Source organism: Narcine bancroftii, chromosome 12, assembly GCF_036971445.1.
Source record: "Narcine bancroftii isolate sNarBan1 chromosome 12, sNarBan1.hap1, whole genome shotgun sequence".
Lineage (NCBI taxonomy): Eukaryota > Metazoa > Chordata > Chondrichthyes > Torpediniformes > Narcinidae > Narcine > Narcine bancroftii.
In genome coordinates this window covers 29687984-29701271 of record NC_091480.1, presented here as the reverse complement: position 1 = coordinate 29701271, position 13288 = coordinate 29687984, and the positions used below count along the sequence as shown (strand labels likewise).

The 13288-nt window shown below is 42.6% G+C and overlaps 1 protein-coding gene across 18 annotated transcripts in view; it reads right to left on the bottom strand.

The window, feature by feature from the left end:
• LOC138746781 (BTB/POZ domain-containing protein KCTD5-like) overlaps window positions 1-13288 on the bottom strand; it is a 113759-nt gene that overhangs the window by 73364 nt on the left and 27107 nt on the right. For 14 of the 18 annotated variants that reach the window (XM_069905209.1, XM_069905212.1, XM_069905214.1 and 11 more), the window contains one exon: window positions 4564-4623. The exons of 3 other annotated variants lie outside the window; for them this stretch is intronic. The gene's annotated coding sequence lies outside the window, so the exon portion shown is untranslated. Of the gene's footprint in view, window positions 1-4563; window positions 4680-13288 lie in introns of all 18 variants that reach the window. One more of the 18 variants, XM_069905205.1, reaches the window with a different exon arrangement.

Here is a 13288-nt window from a genome sequence, read left to right as displayed (position 1 = left end):
GTGAACCTGAGGTGGTGCTCTTTATTTTTAATTTTCACCTTGAGTTTACATGTACCTTTCGTATTGATGCTTTGTCCATTGTAAGTTTTGAGCAGTACGGGATTTGTATGGATGTATGGCTTTATCTTCATTGCCCTGATGTCATGCTCACAGATCAAATTGACCTTTGCCCCTGTGTCTAACTTGAAGGGAATATTTGTTCCATTTGTTTGCAATGACACAGTCCATTTATCCTGCTCAACACTGTTCACCACCATGCCCATGAAAAGAGCATCACTGAGAGTATTTTCTTCTATAGTATGCAGTGTCTTCTATAGTGTGTTCATCTTTACTTCAGTTTAGATTCCTTTGGAAATACATTGCTTTGCATAGTGATTCTGCCCTTTGCACATTGTTTACAATTGAATGTCTCTCCATCTTTTTATTTGGTTCCTGTACCTCATTTTTTTGTTTGTGAGTGTGTCCAGACATTGTGGCTACAACTATGATTTCATTTTCACTGGCTTTTACACTATTACCAAACTTTTTGATGTGTGGCAGAACTATTTCACTGGCTTATTATATCTTCAGAGTTCCTGCTGTCTCTCGCAGCAACCTCTCTCTCACGTTCTTATCAATAATCCTAAACATAATTTGATCACAGGTCATTGAATCTTGCAGCAGCCCAAAATTGCAAGTTCTTGCTTTTAGTTTTGTCTGTTAAAAAAAGTATCAAAGCTCTCTCCCTACAGCTGCATGCGTAAGCAAAACGTACCTCTTGAACATTTCATTTTTATTTGGAGTACTGCGTTCATCAAACATCTCAATAACCTTGTTGAATTTGCTCTGGTTTTCTGCCATTAACTAAAATATTTTGAAGGGATGGAGCGTATGCTACGGCTGGAATGCCTCAACATCGACCCACAGTCAGCTACAGCCTTGAATGACTTTAAGCACTGGGTGAGATGCTTCGAAACATGATGGAGGACAGCCATCGACTACTTATATTGATGACTATGGTGTTCCCAAGAGTCTACCAGAGCATCCAGGACGCAGCCCTCCATCCACCCAGGGTCAGTTCTCAAATAAGGGGTGAATGTGATAGTATATATTCTATCACCAATGTGTGTATGTACAGATTGTAGTGTAGGATGACTGTGATTGGCTGAGAGCATAGCCACGTCTACTGGCAGGTCTTAAAGGATTGCTCCTAGCCAGACCAGGTCATTCTGGACTGGTCGACCTACATGTGATATGCTCCAGTCTTTTAGTTAATAAGAGCCTTGGTTTGGATCAACAAGTCTTTGGTTCTTTCGACGCACTCTACACTTAGCAAAAACAAATTGTTGAAAACCTCTAGAGCTTGAGGTCCTGCCATGGTAAGTAGCATTGCAATCTTCAGTGTATCCAGATAGCTATCAATTTCAATCACTTGCAGGTAAAGCATAAACCTTTGCTTAAACAGCCTCCACTGGTGGTCGATATTTCCAGTCCAATTTACAGTATTAGGAATTTTTAAACCCTCCATATATTCACTGCTGATATTGATGGTTACTCACTATGCACACTGTTGGGGGATTTTCACTCCTGTGCACAGCAGAACTTGACTCTTTCTTCCACTCCTGGTACCATGTGATGATTCTTTCATTACAATAAAGAAACTTAGGTTCTTTTTAAAACTAGATTTATTAACTAAACAAAAAGCACTAAGAACAGAATACAAACATGCAGATCTCTTGGGAAGGCATCCATCTTGAGTCTACTAAAGATGCAACAACATTAGCAAGATGCAACATTTCCCAGATTCTACACGCTCCATCTCCAACTCCTCCTGGTGGTAATACTCTATCACTACAGAATGGTCATTAATTCTTTAAGCTAACTCTTTTTTCTCTCTCCACAGATGCCATTTGTGTTGCTGCTTCCAACATTTTCCTTCTCATTTTAAAAATGGATCTAACCATTGAACAGAAAAAGCTGAGACTCTCTGAGGTTCAAAAAGACTTTGTGGTCCATTGGAATGTGTGTAGGAATTTTACATTTGACCACTTTTTGAAAAACAGACTTAATGCATACATTTTATAAACACTTGCCTTGAAGATCTTTTATACAGCCTTTTCAAATTTTCATTTCTGTTTACTTGGTTTACTACTGCAGAGCCCTCCTATTGTGGCTGCTAGTAGGGCTTTGGAATGCTGCTCCCTGTCACATGGAGGAGCACTGGTCTGCGATGGATAACCACAATGAGCTTTCATTGTTCTGCTGTGGGCTGCCGACTGCAGTGTCTCATCATGATGGGCTGCAGTATGAGTTGCAGGGCGGGATGTGCAGGCAAGGGCAGAACTTCATTACTAGGGGTGAAGAAGGAAAGGTTATGACCTGAGAAGAACATTCCACCTTCCATCTGTGGGCCAGCACATTGGTGCAGCTAAGGGAATGGCTGTCTTACAGATGCAGTAGCTGGGTCCGTTCCTGACCTCTAGTGCATCTATTTAGAGCTTTGCATGTTCTCTCTATGACCATGTGGGTGTCTGGATTCCTTTATTGTTATGTAATAGTGTAATAGCACACAGAATTTCCTTTAGTCTGCCATAAGGCAGACAGATTTGCTATCAGCAGGAATTGCTGGGCACCTCTTACAGTCAGAGAAAGTGAAGCCCTCCCAGAGTCACTGAGTATCCATGGATTTGCCTCCAGCAGTCCTGCAGCCACACAGACTCCAATCCAAACAAACGGAAATCCGATCTCCAGATCCGAACCTCAGACACAGTTAGGAACCCTTCAGCACCCTCAGCACCCTCTCGCATCCCGGTTCTGATACCTGGTACCCCTTCAGCGAGTCTTGATCCAGCCTCCAGCAACCCGCAGCCAGTATAGGTTCCTCACCTCATGTTGCCAACGGCCCACCACCCATGTGTTCCTCAGCCGCAGAGCACTTCACTGGTCCGCTGCCGTGGTCACCGTCCCATGGGCCGTCTCCTATGCTTCTCCTTCTCAGGTGTCTTCAGGTGATCTGGATTCTCCCAAATCCCAAAGACCTACCAGTTGGCAGGTTAATTGCCCCTTGTAAGTGGTGTGTGGTAGCATCTGGCAGGAGTTGAAGGCAATATGGGGAGATTTAATGGTTATTTGATGGTTGGTACAGATTTGGTGGGCCAAATAGGGCCTGCATGCCTTTGTGACTCTATATCAAGGCTCCAGGTATTAAGCAGATTGTAAAATGTGTATCCAAATAACACCAGTGACCAAAACTTGCATAACAAATGTTTGCTCCCACAGTGCAGTCTCAGTTATCAGCTCCCTCTTTGCTCAGAATGACTTTTTGCTTCCACCGAGAGCAATCTGTTCCTTGGCAGCATCCTTCTGTCCTTGATGAAGTGCAAGGTACCCCCAGTGAACAGCAATCTGCTCCTTGGTGTCAGTTCACTGATTTTTTTTTTTAGCCTCAGACTTCTCCGCAAAGTCCTTTGTCTGGGCTGGAAAGCTGCACCTGCAGCCACTGAAGAGATGACATTGGCCTGGGTGGACAGAGCATTTCCAGACTGAAAAACTAATGCAGCTGACTTTGCATGAATCACAGACTTGTGAGATCCTGAACCTTCCTGCTTTATGTTGAATGGCGGAGCAGGGTTGATGGGCTATTCCTATTTTTTATGTTCTTACAAAAACAAATCACCCATAATATCAAAATTCTTGGATTATTATCTCTTATTACTTCATTTTCTTAGAATTCAATTATCATTGTAATGCATCTTTGTTCCATTCTCTCCAAGTCAACATATCTTTCCTCAAAGTAAAATGGCCTACAATATTCCAGTCTGATCAAACCGGAAGTTCTGCACAGCTGTGGAATAATTCCTGGACTAAGATTCAGTCAGGCGTCCTCATTATCTGTTGTATTTTAAGATATTATTAAGATATATAAAGATATACACAGCCAAAATAAGAAGAGAAAATGTTCTAGCACATTTGTTACATCTGTGTTATACTTTGGGGGAATTTGTCTTACCACCACAGGAACGTGACAGAGATGAAATGAAGGAAAACAGTGGAGAGACCGTTGATTATTTTAATTTATACAATGCCTCTACTTCCTCAGGAATTTGGTACAACACCAGAAACCCTGACAAATTTCTACAGAGATGCGGTGGAAAGTGTGCCGACCAGTTGCATCACAGTCTGGTATGGGAACACCAATACCCCTGAGCATAAAGTCCTCCAAAACATTGTGCACACAGCCCAGGACATCACAGGCAAAACCCTCCTTACTATTGAGCACATCTACAGGGAACACTGCTGTCAGAGAGCAGCAGCAATCATCAAAGATCCTCACCATCCAGTACACACTCTGTTCTCATTGCTGCAATCAGGAAAGAGGTACAGGTGCCACAAGACTCACAGCACCAGGTTCACAAACACCTGCTACCCCTCCACCATCAGACTCCTCAATGACAAACTCAATCAGGGACTCATTTAAGGACTCTTACTTGTGCACTTTATATAGATTTTCTTTTGTTCTCTCTGTATTACACAGTCAATTTGTTTGCATTTGTTATCAGTTTACAGTTTTTAAAATTTGTTTACCTGTTTTACACTGTGTACAGTTTAATTTTGCGCTCCCAATTAGTGGTAATTCTGCCGTGGCTGCAGGAAAAAGGAATCTCAGGTTTGTATGTGATGCCATGTATTTACTCTGAAATCTGAAATTTAACCCATTGTTAGTTAGTAAACAAAACTCGCAGTTCCAATGGGCAAAAACAGAAGTTGTATTTTGGTTAGTATTGAAAACGACCAGATTAATTGAGAGATATATATCTACATGATTGAGCAGGTGAGGAACATTTGAAGAGTTAAAAGGAGAGTGCGATGAAGGGAATGGGATGAATGGCCATGTCTCAGGATTACACTCAAAAAATACCTGAGTGATGTTTTTATACAGTGTTGGGTACATTGACTGTATTTACTTGTGGATGATGCTATTTCAACTTTGTAACTTTAATACCATGTATGTATTTATCCATGCATCAGTCGCCACCATTGATATAGGTCAGTGACACAGCCAGAAGGGACTTTCAGTAATGAAAATGGTGGTTGAGGTCACACTTTCAGGCTCTTTACTTAAGGTGCAGGTGGTTGAACTCAGCAGGTGAGATATTTCTATTATTCAAGGAACTTGAGTCAAGATTCAGGGAATGACACTAAGGCAGGCGTGTCAGCTAAAGAACCTATGACATAGATGGCCAGTCTGATTTTAATTTTTTGGATATTTTATACTGCTGAGTCAGTGTTCCCACTTCCTTGAAATAGGAAAACTTTGATATAGGCTGTGCATTAATTGGATGACCAGGGTTGTTTCAGAATTAAATACTTTGTCAAAGGAGAACATTCAACGACTGAATTGAATTTCAGGACAAGCAGGAAGTTGGGGGACACGACCCAGTCCTCATCGAGGGCTCAGTAGTGGAGAGGGTCAAGAACTTCAAATTTCTGGGTGTCAACATCTCTAAGAATCTGTCCTGGAGCCTCCACGTTGATGCAATCACAAAGAAGGCTCGCCAGCGGCTATATTTTGTGAGGTATCTGAGAAGATTCAGTGTAGTGTGGAGAGCATTCTGGCTAGTTTCATCACTGCCTAATATAGAGGCACCGCCATCTTCTACTGCAGCAATGTGTATTGACCCGACTCTTGCCTCCATCACCCTTAACTAGGACAGTCCGGACCAACTCACTATTTAGAGCTGGTTTGGGAGGAATTGTTAGAGCAGCTTGCACACACACATTTTAAAACACAGAATATTTGCAGGACTTTTGCAGAATGCTTTTGGCAGGAGGCAACAAAGTATGGACAGGAGCTTGCCTGGGAGAGCATGTGATCTTTGCAGGCAGAGGAGAAGAGTTTTGCTCTCAGAGAGGGAGGGTATAAAACAGAGAGAGAGGAGACAGAAATCAGTTCCAGAAGGACAAGCTGGCAAACTTTGGAAGGCTGTCCGGTCAAAGGAGGAGATTGGCAGTCTGAAAGGTGACCTGAAAGAAAGAGGATCATCTGAAGAACCCTGAAGGGGAAAGTTTTGTCAGCAAAACTGAATGAGAAGGAATCAGTTGTGAATGTCCTGGAAAAGGAATTTCTCTGAAAACCAGCAAGAACCCTCCTGAGTGGTAACCATTTGCCTGTTAAGCATCAAAGACTGGTGAATTTTGTTAATGCTAATTTCTGTGCACAGTACAAGAATTGCCTGCAACCAGTGAGATTGGATTGCGATTCAAATAATTTTTCTAATCTTAAATATACATTACACGCACCTGCGCTTAGTATTAGAGGGGGGGATTAAGTAGCTAGGTAGGTTAAGTAATAAGTTAAAGTTCAATTCTGTTTTCTTGTTCAAATATAATTAAAAACTATTTTTGTTTTTAATCTATTGCTGCTGGTTTTGGGGGTCCTCTGGACTCCGTAACATCACCAAGACGATGATGGACATCAAAGTAAAAGGTCACGTGATGAGTTGCTTCTTCAATAGCGGAACACAGAGAGTTGTATACATCCGGACACAATGCGGTGCCTCTCCCTCACAGTACTGCCGGTGAACCAGAAGGTCTCCTTGGCATCCAAGTCATTAACAGCAGAAATTCAGGGTTTCTGTATTGTGACTTTATCGATGCACAGTTCACTGTATATGACAACTTTAGACTGATGGTAACGTTGCAGCTCTGCACTGATGTACGGTTGGAGCTTGATTTTCAATGACATCTTTAAAGCGTGACGATGGCGTTTGATGAGCCCCATTCACCCCTCACCGTTTGTAACCAGCAATTCGACAGCCAACCCAGTACAATGCCAGAGACAGGGCCTTCATCTTGGCAGAAATACAGTGCTTACTTAAGGAAGGGGTTATTGAAGCCATCACTAGCCCTTGGAGAGCACAGATAGTGGTAGTGTGGAATGGTGAAAAGAATAGAATGGTCATCGACTATGGTCAGATCATCAATAGATACACTCAATTGGATGCATACCCCTTCCGCAAATCACCGATTATGGTCAACCAAATTGCCCAGTTTTGGGTCTTTTCGACCATAGATCTAAAGTCGACATATCATCAGTTACCCATCCACCCAGAGGATTGCCAGTATATAGTGTTCAAGATGGATGGTTGCCTCTACCACTTCCTGTGGGTCTCCTTTGGCATCATGAATGGCATCTCAGTCTTCCAGTGGGAGATGCCCTTGTTCTTAGCCTCAGCAGGTTGTGAATCTTCTGATTCATCCAGGGCTTCTGGTTGGGAAACACCAGTATTTGTGTGTGGACACATACTCGTCCATGCAGGTATTGATGAATTTGGTGACATCTGTTCCATATTCATTCAAGTCTCTGGATGACTTCTTGAGTATGTTCCAGTCCACCGATTCAAGGCAGTCCTGCGGACGCTCTTCCACCTCCCTCAACCACACCTTCACCATCTTCACTACTGGTGCTGTGGTCCTTGGTCCCTGCTTGTTTACTGGGAGTAGAAGTACAGCCAGGTGATCAGACTTGCCAAAGTGCCATTGTGGTATGGCTCAGTATGCATTCTTCATGGTGGTGTAGAAGTGGAACATCGGAAGTAGGAACAGGAGTAGGCCAAAAATGGCCCATCGAGCCTGCTCCGCCATTCAATACGATCATGGCTGACCTAATTTATGACCTAACTCCACCTACCTGCCTTCTCTCCATGTCCCCTAATTCCTATATAATTTAAAAATTTATCTAACCAAATTTTAAATATGTTTAATGAGGCAGCCTCAACCACTTCCCTGGTTAGAGAATTCCAAACATTCACTACTCTCTTGGAAAAACTATTTTTCCTCATCTCTGTCCTAAATCTACTCCCCTGAATCTTGAGACTGTGTCCTCTCATTTTAGTTTCCCCGGCCAGCTCAAAAAACCTTCCTACATCTATCCTATCCATACCCTTCATAATCCTATATGTTTCTATAAGATCTCCTCTCATTCTTCTGAACTCGAGCGAATACAATCCTAGATGATTTAATCTTTCATTATAAGTCAACCCCTTCATCCCAGGGATCAACCTAGTAAACCTCCTCTGGACCGTCTTCAAAGCCAGTATATCCTTCCTCAAATATGGAGACCAGAACTGGACACAGTACTCCAGGTGCGGTCTCACCAGTATCTTATACAGTTGCAACATTACCTCCCTACTCCTGAATTCAATTCCTCTAGCGATGAAGGCCAACATTCCATTCGCCTTCTTAATAACCTGCTGCACCTACAACCTAACTTTTTGCGATTCATGCACAAGCACTCCCAAGTCCCTCTGCACAACAGCATGCTGTAGTTTTTCACCCTTTAAATAATATTCAGCTCTTTCATTTTTCTTGCCAAAATGGATAACCTCACACTTATTAACATTGTACTCCATCTGCCAGACCTTTGCCCACTCATCCAGCTTAACTATATACTCTCTGCAGACTCTCCACATCCTCATTACAATTTGCTCTTCCACTCAATTTAGTGTCATCCGCAAACTTGGCTACACCACATTTTGTCCCCTCCTCCAAGTCATCAATGTAAATGATGAACAGTTGTGGGCCTAACACTGACCCCTGCGGCACCCCACTTACCACTCTCTGCCAACCTGAAAAACTCCCATTTATCCCGACTCTCTGCCTCCTGTCAGACAACCAATTTTCAATCCAGGCCAATATATTTCCCCGGACTCCACTTTCCTGTAACTTACTTTTAAGTCTCTTGTGCGGCATCTTATCAAACGCTTTCTAGAAATCCAAATATACAACATCAACCTGTTCCCCTCTATCCACCGCACCCATTATATCCTCAAAGAATCCTAACAAGTTTGTCAAACAAGATCTTCCCTTTCTAAAACCATGCTGCATCTGCCTGATTGAACCCTTACGTTCCAAAAGTTTCACTATTTCATCTTTAATGATGGCTTCAAGCATTTTTCCAACTACAGACGTCAAGCTAATTGGCCGATAATTTCCAGTCTTCTGCCTACATCCCTTCTTAAAAAGTGGGATGATATTTGCTGTTTTCCAGTCTGCCGGGACCTGCCCAGAATCCAAGGAATTTTGGTATATGACCACCAATGCATCAACTATAACTTCTGCCATTTCCTTCAGAGCCCTTGGATGCACATCATCAGGACCAGGTGATTTATCTGGCTTTAATCCCATTAGTTTCTCCATCACTACTTCCTTTGTAACAACTATTTTATCAAGGCCCTCCCCAACATTCGCATCCTTAACTCCGCACTTGGGCATGCTGGACATGTCTTCCACTGTGAAGACTGACACAAAATAATTGTTTAATGCCTCGGCCATTTCCTCATTTTTTGCTACTAGTTTTCCTTTCTCATCCTCCAAGGGTCCTATGTTAACTCTGGCCACCCTCTTCCGTTTTATATATTTATAAAATTTTTTGCTTTCTGTTTTTATATTTTGTGCCAATTTACTTTCATAATCCTTTCTCTGATTTCTTATTACCCGCTTTGTAACCCCTTGTTGTCTCTTAAAGAAAGTTTTCCCAATCTTCCAGTTTCCCACTGCTCTTTGCAGCTTTGTACACCTGCGCCTTCAATTTTATACTCTCCTTTATTTCCTTTGTTAGCCACGGTTGATTTTTCCCTCCCTTGCTGCCCTTTTTCCTGACCGGAATATATTTTTGTTGAGCATTACAAAATATTTCTTTGAAAATCTTCCACTGTTCCGCAACTGTTTCATCAATTAGCCTGTGCTCCCAGTCCATTCTGCCCAATTCCTCCCTCATCCTAAGGTAGTCACCCCTGTTTAAGATCTAGTTTTAGATCTAACTATTTCCCCTTCCATCTAAATGAGAAATTCAATCATACTATGATCGCTATTTCCCAGATGGTCTCTGACTATTACATCATTTACTCTACCTATCTCATTGCACAACACTAGATCCAGGAGAGCATTTTCTCTTGTGGGTTCCTTAACATGCTGCTCAAGAAAGCTATCGCGGATGCATTCTATGAAGTCCTCTTCCAGACTCCCACGACCAACTTGATTTTCCCAAACTATGTGGAAGTTAAAGTCCCCCATAACGACTGCCATATCATTATTACATGCCTCACTTATCTCTCTATTTATTTCCTGTGCCATTAAACTATTGCGATAGATAACACCCACCAATAATTTTTTCCCTTTGTTATTCTTTATCTCTACCCAAATGGACTCAACATTATGCTCTTTAGATCTTATATCATTCCTCACTACTGCCTGGAGCTCATTTTTGATTAAGAGTGCAACTCCACCTCCCTTACCATCCTGTCTACCTCTTTGCACCACCTGATACCTTGTAGCCATGTTTCTGTGATGGCTACCAAATCATAGGCATGGGTACCGATTTGCTCCTCATTTCACTAACCTTATTTCTAATACTGCGGGCATTCAGATAAAGTGCCCTTGTGCACTTTGTCCTTTTAATATCTAGTGACTTCTGTAACCTTTTCTTTTGATTTTTCTGCCCATTATTTTTCTTTGTAATTTTCTTAAGACTATCATTGACCCGAAAACTCACTGCACCATCTGATTTTTTACTTTCTCCTCCCAACATTACTTTTCCTATTTTACTTTTCCTGGCCATTACTTTATCTTCCCTACCCTTTTTCCTATCACTCTGGTTCCCATACCCCTGCCAAATTAGTTTAAACCTTGCCCCACTGCTGTACCAAACATACTTGCCAAAATGTTGACACCTTTTGGATTTAGGTGCAACTCGTCCCTCTTGTAAAGATCATGCCCTCCCCAAAAGAGATCCCAATAATCCAAAAAGCCAAATCCTTGCCTTGTACACCAGCCCCTCAGCCACACGTTTATTTTCCTTATCCTTACATTCTTTTCATCACTTGCATGGTGTGGAAGTTTATTCCCCTGGTCTCGTATGTGACTTGTTGACGCTAGTTTGTTAGAGACTTCTTCACGTTGGCCTGATTGAAGTCCCCTATAATGATTGGAAGGCATCAGGATGTGCCGTCTCATGGCTGTTAATCACAGTGCTCAGTCCCTCGAGTGCCAGCCTGACATTAGCCTGGGGCGGAATGTACCCTGTGACCAGAATGATGGCAGTAAACTCCCTCGGCAGGTGGAATGGGGAGCACTTGATCGCCAGATGCTCCAGGTCAGGGGAGCAGAACTGGGACATGACCGTCATGTCTGTGCACCAAGACAAATTGATGATAACACAGACGCTGCCTTCCCCGGTTTTTCCTGATGCCTAGAATATCCCTAGAATTCAGTGCAATTACTGTGTGAAGCATGTAAGTATACGTGAATGTGTAAGTATCAGGAGATTTTGGAAGATCATGACCCCCAACTTTTGATGCTTTTGATAGTTAGCTTTTGATGACTTGCCTGCTTCTAAAGCAACAGCAGAAGAACACCTCAGTAGTAAAGTTAAACAAGGAAGTCTGCAGTTGCTGGGTTGAACGCAATGTACAAATATACAGGAGAAACTCAGCAGGTTACTTAGCATCCAAAGGATGTAAAGGATCACTAACGTTTCGGGCCTGAGCCCTTTGTCAAAAAGATGGCAGTGCCTGAATAAAAAGGTGGGGGAATGGGGTGGGGAAGAGAGGAGAGGGGGAAGGGGAGGAGCATACAAAAACAGGTAAGAGGTCGAAGGTGGATATGGATGGGAGGGTGGGTTAAAAAAAAGAAAAATGATAGGGGAAGGGTAGCTCACTGAATGGAGAGGGAAAGGAAGAGGGTAAGGAGTGGAGTAAAGAAGACAGAGGGATGGGGGTGGGTTTAACGGAAGCTGGGGAATCTGATGGTAATGCCATTTGGTGGGAGAGTGCCCAGACGGAATATTAAGCGTTCTTCCTCCAATTTATGAGTAGACTTGGTTTGACAGTGCGTTAGGCCATGGATAGACTTGTCAGCGTGACAATGGCCTGTGGCGAATCTGTCTGCCTTACAGCAGGCAAAAAAAACATTTCATGTAATATGACACTGTTTTATTACTATGATAATAAATTGAATCTTGATCACATGTGGCATCATGAAGAAAGCACGTTAGCGCCACTACTTTATCAGGAGTTTGCAGATGTTTGGTATGAAATCAGAAATCCTGGCAAATTTCTACAGATGTGTGGTGAAAAATGTGCTGACCGGCTGCATTATGGTCTGCTATGGGGACTTTAATACCCATGAGCGGAAAGCCCTGCAAAAGGTAGTTGACACAGCCCAGGACATCACAGGCAAAACCCTTTCCACCATTGAGAGCATCTACAGGGAACACTCCTGTTGGAGAGCAGCAGTGATCATTAAGGACTCAGACCATCCAGCACACACTCTGTTCTCACTGCTACCATCAATAAATCAATAAAGGTGCCACAAGACTCACACCCCCAGGTTCAGGAACAGCTGCTCCCCTCCACCATCAGACTCCTCAATGACAAACTCAATCTGAGACTCACTTAAGGACTCTTACTTTTGCACTTTATTGATTTCTTTTCTCTACGTATTGCACAGTCAGTTGGTTGACATTTATTTACTTGTTTACATTTGAATGTTGAGTACAGTTTTTTTTGCACCATCAATAAGTGGTGATTCTGCCTCACCTGCAGGAAAAAGAATCTCAGGGTTGTATGTGATGTCATGAATGTACTCTGACAATAAATCTGAAATATGAGCACAGGTCTCTGGTGCTGTAAGGCAGTGGCTCCACTAACTGTGCCTCTCTTGGCCTCTATTTGTCATCATATAAATTTGTTAGCGTTAAGTGTTTAAGTTGTCCAGCGAGCAGTGCGCCCCAATTGATCATCACTGAGCTGTTGAATCCAAGGGCTGCATGGTGGAGGAAGATGCTGTGTTCATGGTGATTTGAAGAGATATCTTCAACAATCTGGGCACCATGGGAATATATATTAACAAATGAGAAAAATAAAGGAAATTTAAATCAACACCAAGAAAATATAAACACAAAACTATTAGCTGCTGGAGAACCCAACGGGTCTGGCAGTGTCTGGCAGCATCCATGGGCAGAAGTCAACCCTTTATTGAGCAAAAAATCCTGATGCTCTGTCTGACCTCCCAAACATTCCCATGACAGGAGATGCTGGACTATGAAGCTAAACACAATCATCGGGCAGAACTCAGTGATTTGAGCTGCAGCATAGAGTCATATAGCATGGAATCAGGCCCTTTGACCCAATGTGACACGGTGACCAAAATGCCCCATCTACACTCGTCCCACTAGCTTGTATTCCATATCCCTCTGAGCCGATTCTATCCAAGTATCTGCCCAAATGTTGTACTAGTAATTGTAATAGTT